The sequence below is a fragment of the Budorcas taxicolor genome, chromosome 3 (genome assembly GCF_023091745.1).
Source record: "Budorcas taxicolor isolate Tak-1 chromosome 3, Takin1.1, whole genome shotgun sequence".
Taxonomy (NCBI): Eukaryota; Metazoa; Chordata; class Mammalia; order Artiodactyla; family Bovidae; genus Budorcas; species Budorcas taxicolor.
The window spans coordinates 95,029,050-95,046,450 of NC_068912.1; the positions used below are offsets into that span (position 1 = coordinate 95,029,050).

Below are 17,401 nucleotides of genomic sequence, written 5' to 3' on the forward strand. Positions count from 1 at the left end.
ATTGTCAGTGAAATAAGTATATCGTAAAAATTTAATTTTTTTTTGGAAGTATGATTTACAGTGTTATGTTAGTTTCAGGTGCATAGCAAAATGATCGTTTTAGACATATGTATTCCTTTTATATACACACACACATATATAGATATATACACATACATACACTTGTTCTTTTTCAAATTCTTTTCCCTTATAGGTTATTACAAAATATTGAGTATAGTTTCCTATGCTCTTCAGTAGGTCCTTGTTGATTTTCTGTTTCATTTGTAGTAGTGTGTTTATGTTAATCCCAAACTCCTAACTTTGTCCCTCCCTTTCCCCTGAAATAATTTTTCCTCCAACTTTAGGTATTTGAATAACACATTCAGTTCAGTTCAGTTCAGTTGCTCAGTCGTGTCCGACTCTTTGCGACCCCATGAATCGCAGCACGCCAGGCCTCCCTGTCCATTACCAACTCCCGGAGTTCACCCAGACTCATGTCCATTAAGTTGGTAATGCAGTCCAGCCATCTCATCCTCCTGTCATCCCCTTCTTCTCCTGCCCCCAATCCCTCCCAGCATCAGAGTCTTTTCCAATGAGTCAGCTCTTTGCATGAGGTGGCCAAAGTATTAGAGTTTCAGCTTTAGCATCAGTCCTTCCAAAGAACACCCAGGACTGATCTCCTTTAGGATGGAATAACACATTAGGAAAACATTATTTAATACATTTTATTGAAGGAATTTTATATGCAGACACCATACCAAGAGCTTTTGTAACTGTTGCCTTTGATCCTCACAAAAACTTGGTAACTTGAGATAGATATTACTGTTCTGTTTTACAGGTACAGAGTTAAGATGCTTAGAGAGGTTATTTTACTGAAAGTCATACAAACCTATAAGCGGTAGAATTAATACCTGATCTCAAGACTACTTGATTTGGAGTTGAATTTTCTTTCTTATACACGTGTACTGTGTAGAAATGGACTTGAATACAATTAGATTTGAATCTAAATATAGCAGGTATTCTTAGTTAATCTCCTTGTCCCTATAAACTTTTATAATAATGCATATTGTAAAAATGACTTCCTAAAATTTCTTTTTAAAAAGTGAGGGCTTCCCTGGTGGCTCATTGGTAAAGAATCTGCCTGCTAATGCAGGAAACATGGGTTCAATCCCTGATCTGGAAAGACCCCACATGCTGCAGAGCAACAAAACCCGTGTGCCACAACTTTAGAGCCTGTGCTTTGCAGCCTGGGAGCTACAGCTACTGAGCCATGGGCCACGACTACTGAAGCCCCCTTACCCTAGAGCTTGTGCTCGACAGCAAGAGATGCCACCTCAATGAGAAGCCCATGCACTGCAACTAGAGACTGGCTCCTTCTTGCCTCAACTAAAGAAAAGCCTGCACAACAACAAAAAGGTCCACCATAGCCCAAAATAAAAAATAAATAAAATTATAATTTTTTAAAAAGTGAGACCACTTTTCCATCTATAGGGCATTGGATTTAAATATCATTTTACTTACACAAACTTCTTTTTTTAACCTTCACATCACTTTAAAGCAGATAATGGCTGATACTTTTATTTTGTTGATGATATTGAGACATAAGGAAATTAAATGATGCAGCTGGGCTATATGGCAAGAACTTGGGAAAGATCTTTCCTCATCCATGAGACTACATTGAAATTATTGTAGAGAAAGTTAATGATTTTTTTCAGTTGTAAAAAAGAATTCAACCCAGGCTGAATAAGTGAGAGTGAATTTATTCACTAAGGCCTCTTAGAGGTAGGGATAGCTTAAAGCATAGCTTTGCCCTGGGGCTAAAATGATATAATCAGTTCTCTTGCTCTCTCCATTTCCTGTTTTCACTTCCACTAGGTGGTTCCATCCTCAGGTAGACTTTCCTATTATGTTGTCAGGGGGGTTATTGCACATCTGAGTTTCGTGTACCTATTATTTCAAATCTAGTGAAGTTACTGTCTTCTGGCAGTTCCTGCAAAAGCCCTAAGAGTCAATCTGATTGGACTGGTGTAGGGTTATATGCACCTATATAGATACAATAATACATGATATTTGTTTTCCTTTTTCTCACTTAACTTCACTTTGTATAGCAGGCTCTAGGTTCATCCACCTCACTAGAACAGACTTTAAAATATTCCTTTTTATGGCTAATATTCCATTATATATCTATGTACCACAACTTCTTTATCCATTCATCTGTCAGTGGACGTCTAGGTTGCTTCCATATCCTAGCTATTGTAAATAGTACTGCAGTGAACATTGGGGTATATGTGTCTTTTTGAATTGTTGTTTTCTCAGGGTATATGCCCAGTAGTGGGGTTGCTGGGTCATATGATAGTTTTATTCCTAGTTTTTGAGAAATCTCCATGCTGTTCTCCATAGTGGCTGTATCAGTTTATATTCCCACCGCTGTGCAAGAAGGTTTCCTATTCTCCACATCCTCTCTAGCATTTATTTTTTGCAGAAATTTTGATGATGGCAATTCTAACCAGTGTGAGGTGATACCTCATTGTAGTTTTGATTTGCATTTCTCTAATAAACAATTTTGAACATCTTTTCAAGTGTCTGTTAGCCATCTGTATGTCTTCTTTGGAGAAGTGTCTGTTTAGATCTTCCTCCCATTTTTTGATTAGGTTGTTTGATTTTCTGATACTGAGTTTTACGAGCTGCTTGTATATTTTGGAGAGTAATCCTTTGTCACTTGCTTCATTTGCAGTTCTCCCATTCTGAGAGTTGTCTTTTCATCTTGTTTATGGTTTTCTTTGTTGTGCAGAAGCTTTTAAGTTTAATTAGGTCCCACTTGTTTGTATTCGTTTTTATTTATATTACTCTAGGAGGTGGGTCACAGAAGATCTTGCTATGATTTATGTCATAGAGTCTTTTGCCTATGTTTTCCTCTAAGAGTTTTATAGTTTTTGGTCTTAAATTTAGGTTTTTAATCCATTTTGAGTTTATCTTTGTGTATGGTGTTAGGAAGTATTCTAGTTTCATTCTTTTACACATAGCTGCCAGTTTTCTTAGCACCACTTACTGAAGAGACTTAACGTTCTCCATTGTATATTCTTGCCTCCTTTGTCAAAAAGAAGGTGCCCTTAGACACATGGATTTATTTCTGGGCTTTCTATCTGGTTCCATTGGTCTGTATTTCTGTTTTTGTGCCAGTACCATACTGTCTTGATGACTGTAGCTTTGCAGTATAGTCTGAAGTCAGGAAGGTCTATTCCACCAGCTCTTCTTTCTTTCTCAAGATCACTTTGACCTGCTTTAGGGACAGCTCAGACTCTAATCTGGCCCTGCTCCTGTGTATTCTTGCCTCCAGTGTCCATAGCTGCTAGAGCTAGGTGTTTTCTTTTGTGGGAACACTCATTGTCTTATTTTTATATATATCATAGACATAGAATCTACACAGTTGATTATGTGGACTTAGTCCACAGCTTATACTGCTGGTGGAAAGGTTTTTAATCCTCTTCCTTAGCCATTCTGCTCCTGGAGCTCAATTGTGTTTTTATCCTTACCTCTGCATGTGGGTCATCCATGGGAATTTGCTCCTGAGGCTGCCCTGGAGGACTCAGGTCTACACCAGTGAGGACTGGGCATGGAGTTGTCGTGGCTGTTTGGATCACAGGAACCCTGGCAGCTCATGGACACCAGTAACCATGGACTCAAGAGATACGGCACTGTTAGGGTTTTTCCCTAGCATCTCGCTGCTCTGCCCCAGTGAGGACCGAATGTGGAGGTGGCATGGCTGCTTGGATTGCAGGAACTCTAGTGGTGCCAGGTGTGCAGTGAAGCCCGTTGCCACAGGCATGGAAAATACAGTGCTTTTAGAATCCTTTTCTAACCTCTGGCAGCTGGTATTCAAAGGCCTCTCTGGCTGGTCCTTCTCTATTGCTCAGTGTGTCTGGCACCCTTAGTTAGGACCACCATCTCAGGGGTCTTTGTCTATTGGTCAGCTGCCGGCATTTGCATGTGGAGAGAGAAGCTACAGTGATGGGCTCCATCCTTTCCCTGTGACTCAGCAGTAGCTCCCTGCCTCCATGGCTTCCTGGCTTTCTTCCAAAGACATTCCCCGCCATGCTCTCCTCCTCATCTCCTCGGACCATCTCCCTGTGGTCAACAGCAGTGCTTGTCCTGGAATTGCTCGCCAGTCTCTATTCTCCATCTCCCAGTCACCATGCATTCTGGTGGAATTGCATCCCCATCCGGGGTATGTAGGGCCATGGCACAGATTGTCTGTGTCATTCTCACTCCATTCAGACTGTTACAGGTCACCTTCCCTCTCCAATAGCCTCAAATGCTTCCCTTCTGTCCCAACCAGTTGCTCTGATGTGGGGATCTCAACCCTGGTTCAGCTCCCCAAACCCCCAGGTGCAGATTGGTTCTGTTCACTGTCTTCCTCTGTTTCCCTTCCTTCCTTCATTCTACTGAGTTTTGCATGGATCTGTGTATTCCTTACCGATGGTCAGGGACTCCTGTTAGCTCTCAGCTGATGCTCTACAAGATCTTCTGCATCTGAAGATGTATTCCTGATGCATCCATGGAGAGAGATGTACTCCACTTCCACCTACTCCTCCGCCATCTTGTCTCCTTTGGGCACCTTTTTAAAATGTGAATGTTTAGTTTTGACATATCTGAATTCTACTGAATTCTGCCAGATTCTCATTTTCAGCTCAAAAAAGTGAGCCGTTGCCTATTACATAAAGTTTCTACTGTTGGAATCCTAGAAAGTAAAACACAAATAAAAACAAACCCTTGGAGATTACATAATCCAATTTATTTCTTACTCTTTGGGAAAAAAAATCATAGTCATACATCAGGTCAGCAACAGTGCTGGCTGGCACCCAAACCTGGTTGTATAAGTTCTAGTTCTGCATTTTTTCTCTTATATAATACAGCTTTTGATTAAGATTTAGAACATTTTTACTTTGGTTTGAAAAAAATAAACATTGGATTAGTCTCTTAATGGTGTATAGACTACATTTTCATATGATCTATAAATGGCCCATTAGCATATTTGCTTTTGTTATGAGAAATGTGCATTAAATAGTAGCTAGATTTGAAAATACTTGTCATCTATGCCTCTCAAGCCTGTGAAAATAGACACCCCAATATTCTAGGGCTTGCTCGATTTCAACAGTAGTTATTTTACATATGGAATGTCTTTCTAGTGAGTTTTAATAGGAGGTAAAGCATTGTATGTTAAATGTTCTTGCTAGTACAAACATTTGTAATATTAATTACATTTTGATAAACTGAGCTTTCACTACTTCTGGTTACCATAATGTTAAGTTGTACTGTCAGTCTTGTATGGTGAATTACAAGCTAATAACAAAAAAGAACATATGTAGCATATTACAACTGTCTTATTAAGAAAATCCTAGAGCCTCAAAACCATATTAAGTTTTAAATTATAGTCACATTTTATAAATCTGAAATACAGTTATACTTGATTTGACACTTGTGGAAATATTTTCCCTAGGCTTTTACTTTAGGTGAGAACTACAATGTAGGCAGAAATAGTCAATAAAGCAGAAATAGATGTTTTTCTGGAACTCTCTTGCTTTTTCGATGATCCAGCGGATGTTGCCAATTTGATCTCTGGTTCCTCTGCCTTTTCTAAAACCAGCTTGAACATCTGGAAGTTTATGGTTCACGTACTGCTGAAGCCTGGCTTGGAGAATTTTGAGCATTACTTTACGAGCGTGTGAGATGAATGCAGTTGTGCGGTAGTTTGAGCATTCTTTGGCATTGCCTTTCTTTGGGATTGGAATGAAAACTGACCTTTTCTAGTCCTGTGGTCACTGCTGAGTTTTCCAAATTTGCTGGCATACTGAGTGCAGCACTTTGACAGCATCATCTTTCAGGATTTGAAATAGCTCAACTGGAATTCCATCATCTCCACTAGCTTTGTTCTAGTGATGCTTTCTTTGGAGGGAATGATGCTGAAGCTGAAACTCCAGTACTTTGGCCACCTCATGCAAAGAGTTGACTCATTGGAAAAGACTCTGATGCTGGGAGGGATTGGGGGCAGGAGGAGAAGGGGACGACAGAGGATGAGATGGCTGGATGGCATCACTGACTTGATGGACGTGAGTCTGAGTGAACTCCGGGAGATGATGATGGACAGGGAGGCCTGGCGTGCTGCAATTCGTGGGGTCTCAAAGAGTCGGACACGACTGAGTGACTGAACTGAACTGAACAATGTAGGCAAACTTCCATCATCTGTCAGCTTCAGTAATGTCATAATAAGAGTTATCTACCCATGCTAAAATTACAGTTGTTAAAATTCAGTTTGGTAAATGGTATTAGGTCACTTCCACCAAGCCTTTGAGATATTATATTATAAAGCATGGCTTTTGTTATTATGAATAACAATTTTTTCTATAGCCTTTGAATGAACTCTTTTATTAATATGTCAGACTGCGATGTGTATAACTGCTAAACAGAAAAAAGGATTTAAACAGATTTTTTTATGGCTTTTACTAAATTGACAAAAGATTTGCTCCTTCTTATTTATTTGGTTTTCAGATGAAGATACTTAATTTTAGTCCAGGGACCAAATCTGCAAATAAACAACATACATACTATGAAATTGTAATGAGTGTATAATGAATATGGTGCTTTAAAAGATTTTTTCGCCTCAGTGGTGGTTATAATACATAGTCATTAAAATTTGGAAAATACAGAAAAGCACAATGAAGGAAGAAATATGTTTCTTAGAATAATAATTTGTTTTGAGCATTGGCAGTAATGGAGATGTAAAAAACTATTAATATATGTAACCTCAAGAGTTGGTTAGGTAAAGAATGTTCTTTGATATCAGTCAGAAAATGAGGTGGTGTTTTCTTCTCTAGTTCTCCAAATTGTTTCTAGTTGAAAATATAGCACGTTGGTAGCTTGAAGCAGGGTGACTTTTTGTCAGCTGTTTCTTTAAATTTTTTATACAATTCCTTTAGCATTTGCTGTATTGGAATTTAATTATATCAATCAGCTTAAATTAGTATAACATTTTTAACGTATGGGAAGGCAATTGTTATAGTAATCTAATCCCTGGATCTCTCACCTGAACTGAACACCTGTGTTTTTCATTACCCAACTAGTATTTTCATCTGAGTGTTCAGTAGGACGTGACTTTGTAATCTTGCCCTGACCACTATCCTAGTCTATTTTCCTTTCTCAGTGACATCACCACTTCCCGTAACTCAAGCTAGAAACCTGAGATTTATCTTCTCATTTTTCTTCTTTTATTTTTGAAATGTTTCTTGAGACCTTTCCTACCTTCTCTTGTCTTTTGCCTGATCAACTCCTCTTCATCCTTCAGATCTTACCTTAGACAACATTTCCACTGGAAGGGAAAGCCATCTCTTGACTACCTCTCAACCCCTATACCTATCAAATCTTATTTAAGGGCTTATCTTACATAATTTTTATATTTACACTTGTCATAGCATTTACCATGCTTCATTATAATTGTCTGTTTTATTTGGATACCTCACTGGAGTATATGCACTTCTTAATCATAGGGACTGTTTGCTTGTTCACTGTTAATCCCTACTGCTTAGCTTATATGACTGTTTGAGCTGAGAGTGGATGCTTAGTTGTGTTCAACTCTTTGCAGTCCCATGGACTGTAGCCTGCCAGCCTCTTCTGACCTTGAGATTTCCAGACAAAGTACTGGAATGGGTTGCTATTTCCTTCTCCAGGAGATCTTCCCAACCCAGGGATCGAACCACCATTTCCAGCACTTCACTGCTGAGCCACCGGGTATGTAATAGATACCATGTATATATATAAAATAGACACCATATATATGTGTGTGTGTGTGTGTGTATTAGTTGCTCAGTCATGTTTGGCTTTGTAACCCCATGGACTGTAGCCTGCCAGGTTCCTCCATCCATGAGATTTTCAGACGAGAACACTAGAGTGGGTTGCCATTCCCTTTTCCAGGGAATCTTCCTGACCCAGGGATCGAACCTGTGTTTCGTACATTGCAGGCAGACTCTACCATCTGAGCCACCAAGGAAGCCCGTATATATACATATAAAATATAAAATAGATACTATATACTATATATGTAGAGAGAGACATAGCTTATATAAGTATATAGAGAAAATAATTTGTTCAGTATTATTGAAATCAGTCCTGCCCTTTCTGCTTTTTCTGTCTTAGAATTAGCCTTTACCTTTTATCTGGATCACTGCTATAACCTCCTAATAAACTGTGTGCTTGAGTCTCTCCTTTTTTCATTGAGACTATTCTTCTTCCAACTGATATAGAAAATACAACTGGGATCCCTTAGTGACTCCATATCCCCAGCATGATCCATCTCACTTTTCAAGTATGGCATAAAGTCTCTTCCTTTGTGGTGTTCTTTGTCTTCGCTGCTTCCACAGTAAACCTCCTAGAACAGATATTGTGTGTTTGCTCTTGGCCCCTCTCTCGGTGGTCAGCATAATGCTTTAATCTGCCATTTCAGTTTCATTCCTCTTCTCTAGCCGTATGGTGGGTGGGCTTATTACCTCTCAGTTCAGCATGCCACCAGTTTTTATTCTTCTGTGCCTGTGATCCTACTGTTTCCCTTTGTCTAAGCACACCTTTACCTTGTAAACTTTATTCCTGCTTTAAGGCCCAGCTTAAATATCATCTCCTTTGTCAAACCCTTCCTGAAACCTTGATTGCTAGTTCTTCTTTCCTTTCTACTTAGAGAGTCTTCATTCTTTTAAGGATAGTACTCACCACATTTTAATGTGATCTTTTTTTTAATATATCCTTTTTTTTTAAAAAAAAGTCTGAACTACTTCAGGGTAGGGTCTGTGTCTTACTCATTTGGTTATGTCTAGAAATTAATGCAAACAGTGCCTGACACTGCAAAATTTCAGTACAGGTTGAATAAATCAAAGAGTATTATAAATATTAAAGTAATTCCCAGACTTAATTCATGAAAAGCTTATGACAGTCTAGAAACTATCCTTAAAGATTAAATAAAGCAAAGGATCTTCTGAATAATAGTTTATTTTGAAGACTATAGAAGAAGATTTTATAGACAAAAGGGGTTTTAATTCTCACAGGAACATTAAGGTTAATAGACTGTTTTTTTTTCCTATTTGCCAATCTGTCGTGTCAGGGATTTCCTTTGAGAATCTGAAAAAGGCTATTAGACCCTACCTCCAGAAAAAAAGAACATATTTATGCATGTACACCATCTTGCATTTGTTTCAGGAGTTCCTAGACCCTTAAAACTATCCATGAACCAATTTTTAAGAACCCTTGCTCTGAAAGTAAAGTAGCTTAAATATAGAAGTTCTTGGCAATGAAAGGTGAAACATACCAAGAAATTGTTTCAGTCTCTTAGTGTGGTGGTGGTGGCTTATGCTGCTGCTGCTGCTGCTAAGTCACTTCAGTCATGTCCGACTCTGTGCGACCCCATAGACGGCAGGCCACCAGGCTCCCCCGTCCCTGGGATTCTCCAGGCAAGAACACTGGAGTGGGTTGCCATCTCCTTCTCCAGTGCATGAAAGTGAAAGGTGAAAGCGAAGTCGCTCAGTCATGTCTGACTCTTAGCGACCCCATGGACTGCAGCCTACCAGGCTCCTGTGTCCATAGGATTTTCCAGGCAAGAGTACTGGAGTGGGGTGCCATTGCCTTCTCCTGGATTATGCTGAGGCAGGAGTTAATATTTATTTGTCTTCTCCCAGATTTTACTTCCTTCCTGTCTCTGTCTTTTTAGCCAGAACATCAGGAAGTAAAAGCTACATCCTGTCAGGCCAGTTTGTTATCCTGATTTCGGGCCAGTAAACAGGATAGATGATTACAATAGTAGTTATTAGGCATTGTGCTATGCCTGCTTTATATAAGTTCTCCTATTTAATTCTTGCAACATCACTGAAGGGTGAGCAGTCTTATCCTGATTTTTCAGATGAGGAATGCACAACTTTTCTAAGAAATTTTTCTTGATACCCACTTCAGGTCAGAGAACACTTAATATCCTTCTCTCAGAACACTTACGATACTGAATTATATGTCTTTCCCCAGTAGTCTCTGAGCTCTGTGTGACATACCAACTGTCTCTTATAATTTCTAATTAGTCAATATAGTATATATTTCAGAACATGGGTGTTCTAACCAGATTGCCTGTTTGATTCCTGTCAGGACTTAGACAAGTTACTTACCTATCTGTGCCTGTTTCTTCATCTGTAAAATGAAAATATGAATAATACCATGTAAAATGCCTAGTACAATTCTTGGAACATGGTAAATTCTCGAAGCTTGTTAGTAATCATCATCATCATCATACCCAAAACATAGCTCGGTGCTTAGAGCACAACATTCACTGAAAGGTGCTAAGCAGACATTGATTGGAGTGATGGAATGAGCAGTTGCTTCCCTAGTTGGAGACAAACTGTGTAGCTGGGCAGCCAGAATCTGTGTCTCTAAACATATAGATCTCTACTTCAATCATACATAGGGCTGATTTTTAAAAAATATTTGGGGCACTATTAGCATGTGGCTTGAATTTTTTTTTTTTAATTATGTTTTTGGTTTAAATACTGTGAGAAAACATTAGCTCTGGAGAGAGCATTGCTTATACTATTGAATCTGGAATTCTTTTGCTTATAAAATCCAATCTGATCTGTTTGTGGCCCTGTGGTACTGATACTAGAAGGTCTCAGTTGTGGCTACCTCAACAGTCCATTTGGAGAAGGCAGTGGCACCCCACTCCAGTACTCTTGCCTGGATCCCATGGACAGAGGAGCCTGGTAGGCTGCAGTCCATGAGGTTGCTAAGAGTCAGACACGACTGAACGACTTCACTTTCACTTTTCACTTTCATGCATTGAAGAAGGAAATGGCAACCCACTCCAGTGTTCTTGCCTGGAGAATCCCAGCGACGGGGGAGCCTGGTGGCCTGCTGTCTATGGGGTCGCACAGAGTCGGACACGACTGAAGCGACTTAGCAGCAGCAGCAACAGTCCATTAGTGATTGAGTCATTGAAGCTCTAAGTTGTAGGGTTTGTTTGTTTGGTAATAAGGAGAGGCACCTTAATTTGTATTCACATAGAGTACATGGCTCATCATTTAAAACCTCTGCTTAGGGAAACTTCTCTTTTTTGAACCCTTCTTGCTCAAGTCTGAGTCTGTGTTAATACAGCAGCCACGAGCTGCATGTGGCTATTGAGCCCTTGAAATATAGCTAATCCAAATTAAGATGTGCTTTTAGTATAAAATATACTGGATTTCAAAAGAAGAATGTGAATTTTTTTATATCTTGGATTAAATAAAACATTACAATAAATTTCACTTGTTTCTTTTTACTTTTTAATATATAGCTATTAGATCACTTAAAATTGCATGTGTGGCTTATATTTCTCTTGGACATCTCTGCTTTGCATCTATTGTTTCCTCTAGAAATGGCATTTTATTTGCTTGCATTATTTTGTGAAACTGATAGCTTATTAAGATGCATTTACGTCTTTTAAGAGCAGTACATTTTATAGAATGTGTTTCAGTTTGTTTTGGGGAAACAAAAATATCTACCAAGAAATTTCAGATACCAACATATTGAAGTGCTAACTATCATCACTCTGGATGCTTGATTTAGTTCACTTCAGTCACTTAGTCGTGTCTGACTCTTTGCGACCCCATGGACTACAGCATGCCAGGCTTCACTGTTCATCACAAACTCCTGAAGCTTGCTCAGACTCATGTCCATCGAGTTGGTGATGCCATCCAACCAACTCATCCTCTGTCGTCCCCTTTTCCTCCTGCCTTCAGTCTTTCCCAGCATCAGGGTCTTTTCCACTGAGTCAGTTCTTTGCATCAGGTGGCCAAAGTATTGGAGCTTCAGCTTCAGCATCAGTCCTTCCAGTGAACATTTAGGACTGATTTCCTTTAGGATGGACTGGTTGGATCTCCTTGCAGTCCAAGGGACTCTCAAGAGTCTTCTCCAACACCACAGTTCAAAAGCATCAATTCTTTGGCGCTCAGCCTTCTTTATGGTCAAAGTCTCACATCCATACATGACTACTGGAAAAACTGTAGCCCTGACTAGATGGACCTTTGTCGGCAAAGTAATGTCTCTGCTTTTTAATATGCTGTCTAGGTTTGTCATAGCTTTTCTTCCAAGGAGCATGTGTCTTTTAATTTCATGGCTTCAGTCACCATCTGCAATGATTTTGGAACCCAAGAAAATAAACTCTGTCACTGTTTCCATTGTTTCTCCATCTGTTTGGCTATAAAGTGATTAGATGCTTGATTAGAACTTTCCAAAAAGCCAGTAAATTTTATACTTTTATGCTAGTAAATTGGATGATGATGATGATGATGATGAAGACGATAGTTGGCATTTACTAAGCGCTTATTATGTGCTAGGCATTGTGCTGAAGTATTTCTAGGTGGAATATAAATTAATAATCTCATCAACTTTAAGAAAATTAAGTCCTAGTCTTACATTTCTTTTCTTTGAGTTTTTTCATCTCATTTTATCCTGCTAGGCAAGTAGAATAAATTAATTATTTGGACTTTGCAAAATAAACTTTCATTTCTCCTTTAAAAAAAAAAAATCCATCGTTTAGTTTTGAAATCTTTCACTGACAGGGCAGTGGTCACGTGAGCCACACTCCAAAGTGTCTGTTTTTTCCTGACTCCAGTTGGCCTTTCCTTTCAACAGTCTTTGTCAATGAATATATTTGGACTTACTTTTCAAAACTAAAACTCATTTTAAAAGCCATCCTCTTAAAACTAAGTTTTGTTTTTTTTTCCCATAGGAGCAAATGCACTTGAGCTTTTATAGCTATTATCTTAGTAGTTCTATCATTAACAGCTATGTTTGTCTTCCCAACAAACTATAAGTAGGGGGCCAAGTTTAATCTTGTTTGGTATATAGTAAATACTCAGTGGGCTTCCCCGGTGGCTCAGCTGGTCAAGAATCCACCTGCAATGCAGGAGATCCCAGTTTGATTCCTGGGTCGGGAATATCCCCTGGAGAAGGGATAGGCTATCCACTCCAGTTTTCATGGTCTTCTCTGTTGGCACAGACAGTAGAGGATCCGCCTGCAGTCCGGGAAACCTGGGTTTGATCCCTGGGTTGAGAAGATCCCCTGAAAGAGGGCATGGTAACCCACCCCAGTATTCTTGCCTGGAGAATCCTCATGGACAGAGGAGCCTGCAAGACTAAAATCCATGGGGTTGCAAAGAGCTGGACACGACCTAGCGACTAAGCGCAATACAGCACAGATACTCAAATAGCTGTTTGTTAAAAGAATAAAATAATACAGTCGTATAGTCATTATATATTTAAGGCAAAGAGAAATTAAAAACTTAGGGTACAAATCAATGTCTTAACTCTGAAACTTTGTTTTTTTTCAACTAAATATGAATTCTTAGAGTCTAACTTTCAGAGTGGTTTGAATTACAAGCCAAGACTTTCTTATCTTCTGTCTGCAGTTGTTACTCTAATCCAGCTCAAGACTTCTGACAGTTCCCAAGATAAGCAGAGTCAGAGTGTTCTGTTGCCTTTCTAGCAACTGTCATCAGCTTTCTCAATAATAAGAGCCTCTGCTTCCTCTCTTCCTCTATAAAGCAGAAACCAGCAGAGAAAGAAGAGCTATGTTGTTAAATAATGCCATTCAGGAGTTCAAAAATCACAACTCAGATCTTTGGTTACTCACATTGCCTGCCTATATTAAAAATCTGTGTGTCTTTACCTAGTACTGAGGTTGTTTTATAATCATAACCTGATCTACCATTCCAGCTTTATTTACCATACATTAACCCTCCATCTTTTGCATTCCAGTCCCTTATAATGAAAAGGACATCTTTTTGGGGTGTTAGTTCTAAAAGGTGTTGTAGATCTTCATAGAACCGTTCAACTTCAGCTTTTTCAGTGTTACTGGTTGGGGCATAGACTTGGATTACTGTGATATTGAATGGTTTGCCTTGGAAACAACAGAGATCATTCTGTCGTTTTTGAGATTGCATCCAAGTACTGCATTTCGGACTCTTGTTGACCATGATGGCAACTCCATTTCTTCTGAGGGATTCCTGCCCGCAGTAGTAGATATAATGGTCGTCTGAGTTAAATTCACCCATTTGAGTCCATTTTAGTTCGCTGATTCCTAGAATGTCGACGTTCACTCTTGCCATCTTCTGTTTGACCACTCCCAATTTGCCTTGATTCATGGACCTAACCTAGATAGCATATTCAAAAGCAGAGACATTACTTTGCCAACTAAGGTCCGTCTAGTCAAGGCTATGGTTTTCTCAGTGGTCATGTATGGATGTGAGAGTTGGACTGTGAAGAAGGCTGAGCACCGAAGAATTGATGCCTTTGAACTGTGGTGTTGGAGAAGACTCTTGAGAGTCCGTTGGAACACAAGGAGATCCAACCAGTCCATTCTGAAGGAGATCAGCCCTGGGATTTCTTTGGAAGGAATGATGCTAAAGCTGAAATTCCAGTACTTTGGCCACCTCATGCGAAGAGTTGACTCATTGGATAAGACTCTGATGCAGGGAGGGATCGGGGGCAGGAGGAGAAGGGGACGACAGAGGATGAGATGGCTGGATGGCATCACGGACTTAATGGACGTGAGTCTTAGTGAACTTCGGGAGATGGTGATGGACACAGAGGCCTGGCGTGCTGCGATTCATGGGGTTGCAAAGTGTTGGACATGACTGAGCGACTGATTTGAACTGAACCGAACCCTCCATCTTAGATAAAGTAATCTGCTATCTAGAGTTTTCTCAGCCCTGTGCTTTCCTTTTTATTAACTTTTTTTATTGTGGTAAAATATGCATAGCAAAAAGTTGACAGTTTTAAAACCATTTTTAGGCATACAGACCAGTGGCATAGATCTATTTGTACTGTTATGCAGCTGTCACCACTGTGGTATATTTATCATATGGTATTTCAACAGTAATTATGCCAGCCTGGGAATCTCCAGCACTTTTATCACCCAAACTGAATAGTTTAATTGGACTTGATAGCAACTTAATTTCAATTGAATCCAAAATCCTGCTTCTATAAAGTAATTCATGTTGTTGTTTTCTACTAATTCCAAATAAAGGCATCTTAGATAAAGTTTGTAACTACCTTGGCTTTGATCAGGGACCTATCTTGAGATAATCCCTGTGATTATGAGGTGGGAAGCTATGACTGGTTGAGTTTTAGTTGGAAGCTAATCACTGGCCAATTATTATTTAGAGAGGTTAAAAAGATGAAAAAGATGGTATCTTCTATTGGAAGTGGGCCTTAGAAAGGATCACTATGAACAAAGCTAGTGGAGGAGATGGAATTCCACTAGAGCTATTTCAAATCCTGAAAGATGATGCTGTCAAAGTGCTGCACTCAGTATGCCAGCAAATTTGGAAAACTCAGCAATGGCCACAGGACTGGAAAAGGTCAGTGTTCATTCCAATCCCAAAGAAAGGCAATGTCAAAGAATGCTCAAACTACTGCACAATTGCACTCATCTCACACGCTAGTAAAGTAATGCTCAAAATTCTCCAAGCTAGGCTTCAGCAATACATGAACCGTGAACTTGCAGATGTTCAAGCTGGATTTAGAAAAGGCAGAGGAACCAGAGATCAAATTGCCAACATCCGCTGGATCTACGAAAAAGCAAGAGAGTTCCAGAAAAACATCTATTTCTGTTTATAGAAATAGTTATATACTATGCCAAAGCCTTTGACTGTGTGGATCACAATAAACTGTGGAAAATTCTGAAAGAGATGAGAATACCACACCGCCTAACCTGCCTCTTGAGAAATCTGTGTGCAGGTCAGGAAGCAACAGTTAGAACTGGACAAGGAACAACAGAGACTGGTTCCAAATAGGGAAAGGAGTACGTCAAAGCTGTATATTGTCACCCTGCTTATTTAACTTCTATGCAGAGTACATCATGAGAAATGCTGGGCTGGAAGAAACACAAGTTGGAATTACGATTGCCAGGAGAAATATCAATAACCTCAGATATGAAGATGACACCACCCTTATGGCAGAAAGTGAAGAGGAACTAAAAGCCTCTTGATGAAAGTAAAAGAGAAGAGTGGAAAAAGTTGGCTTAAAGCTCAACATTCAGAAAATGAAGATCATGGCATCTGGTCCCATCACTCCATGGGAAATAGATGGGGAAACAGTGGAAACAGTGTCAGACTTCATTTTGGGGGGCTCCAAAATCACTGCAGATGGTGACTGCAGCCATGACATTAAAAGACACTTACTCCTTGGAAGAAAACTTATGGCTGACCTAGGTAGCATATTGAAAAGCAGAGATATTACTTTGCCGACTAAGGTCCGTCTAGTCAAGACTATGGTTTTTCCAGTAGTCATGTATGGATGTGAGAGTTGGACTGTGAAGAAGGCTGAGCACCGAAGAATTGATGCCTTTGAACTGTGGTGTTGGAGAAGACTCTTGAGAGACCCTTGGACTGCAAGGAGATCCAACCAGTCCATTCTGAAGGAGATCAGCCCTGGGATTTCTTTGGAAGGAATGATGCTAAAGCTGAAACTCCAGTACTCTGGCCACCTCATGTGAAGAGTTGACTCATTGGAAAAGACTGATGCTGGGAGGGATTGGGGGCAGGAGAAGAAGGGGACGACAGAGGATGAGATGGCTGGATGGCATCACTGACTCAATGGTCATGAGTCTCAGTGAACTCCGGGAGTTGGTGATGGACAGGGAGGCCTGGTGTGCTGCGATTCATGGGGTCGCAAAGAGTTGGACACCACTGAGCGACTGAAAACTGAACTGAACTGATTGGAACTATATGGGTAGAAAGATAATAGGGAGAGAGGAGCAGTCTCCTAAGATTGCTGAGTCCTAGACGAAGGGAGGGTCCACTAGAACAAGTAGCTGTTTCTTCAGTGATTTAACAAAGATGACCGTAATGGAGCCAGTATTTGAATTTTGGACTATTTTACTCCAAGCCTTATGCTTTGAAAACCGTATAATGAATTTCTAAAAGTAGACAGTAGTTATTTTGAATATTTAGACAACATCAGTGTTTTATAAACTTTCTGATATCCCATAATTCTGTTTAACACATTTAAAAATTACTCCATGTATATTATTTAAAATTCGAGTAATAGTAATATTACAGGTAAAACCAAATCATAGCGTAGGCTCAGTGCCTACTTTTTTCTTAATTGCATGCTATCTTGTGCATTTCACTGTACAAATCTTAATATGGTAGAGATATCAGCATCTGCAGAGTGAAAAATAATACTGAAGCTCTGAATAGTTGTATGACCTTATCAGAGTCAGAAAAACCATTTCATGGCAGAACCAGATTAGAATCCAAACCTCTAGTCCTTGGCGGGATGTTTGACTACTTGATCATAAGTTTAGGCAGTTATAAACTTCAGGTTCTGAAAACTTACCTTGTATTTTGCTTTTCTTGCTGGTTCA

The 17,401-nt window shown here is 39.5% G+C and overlaps 1 protein-coding gene across 5 annotated transcripts in view; it reads left to right on the plus strand.

Moving 5' to 3' along the window:
• The window catches only part of EPS15 (epidermal growth factor receptor pathway substrate 15), a 146,723-nt gene that overhangs the window by 63,308 nt on the left and 66,014 nt on the right, over positions 1-17,401 (plus strand). The window lies entirely within an intron of this gene.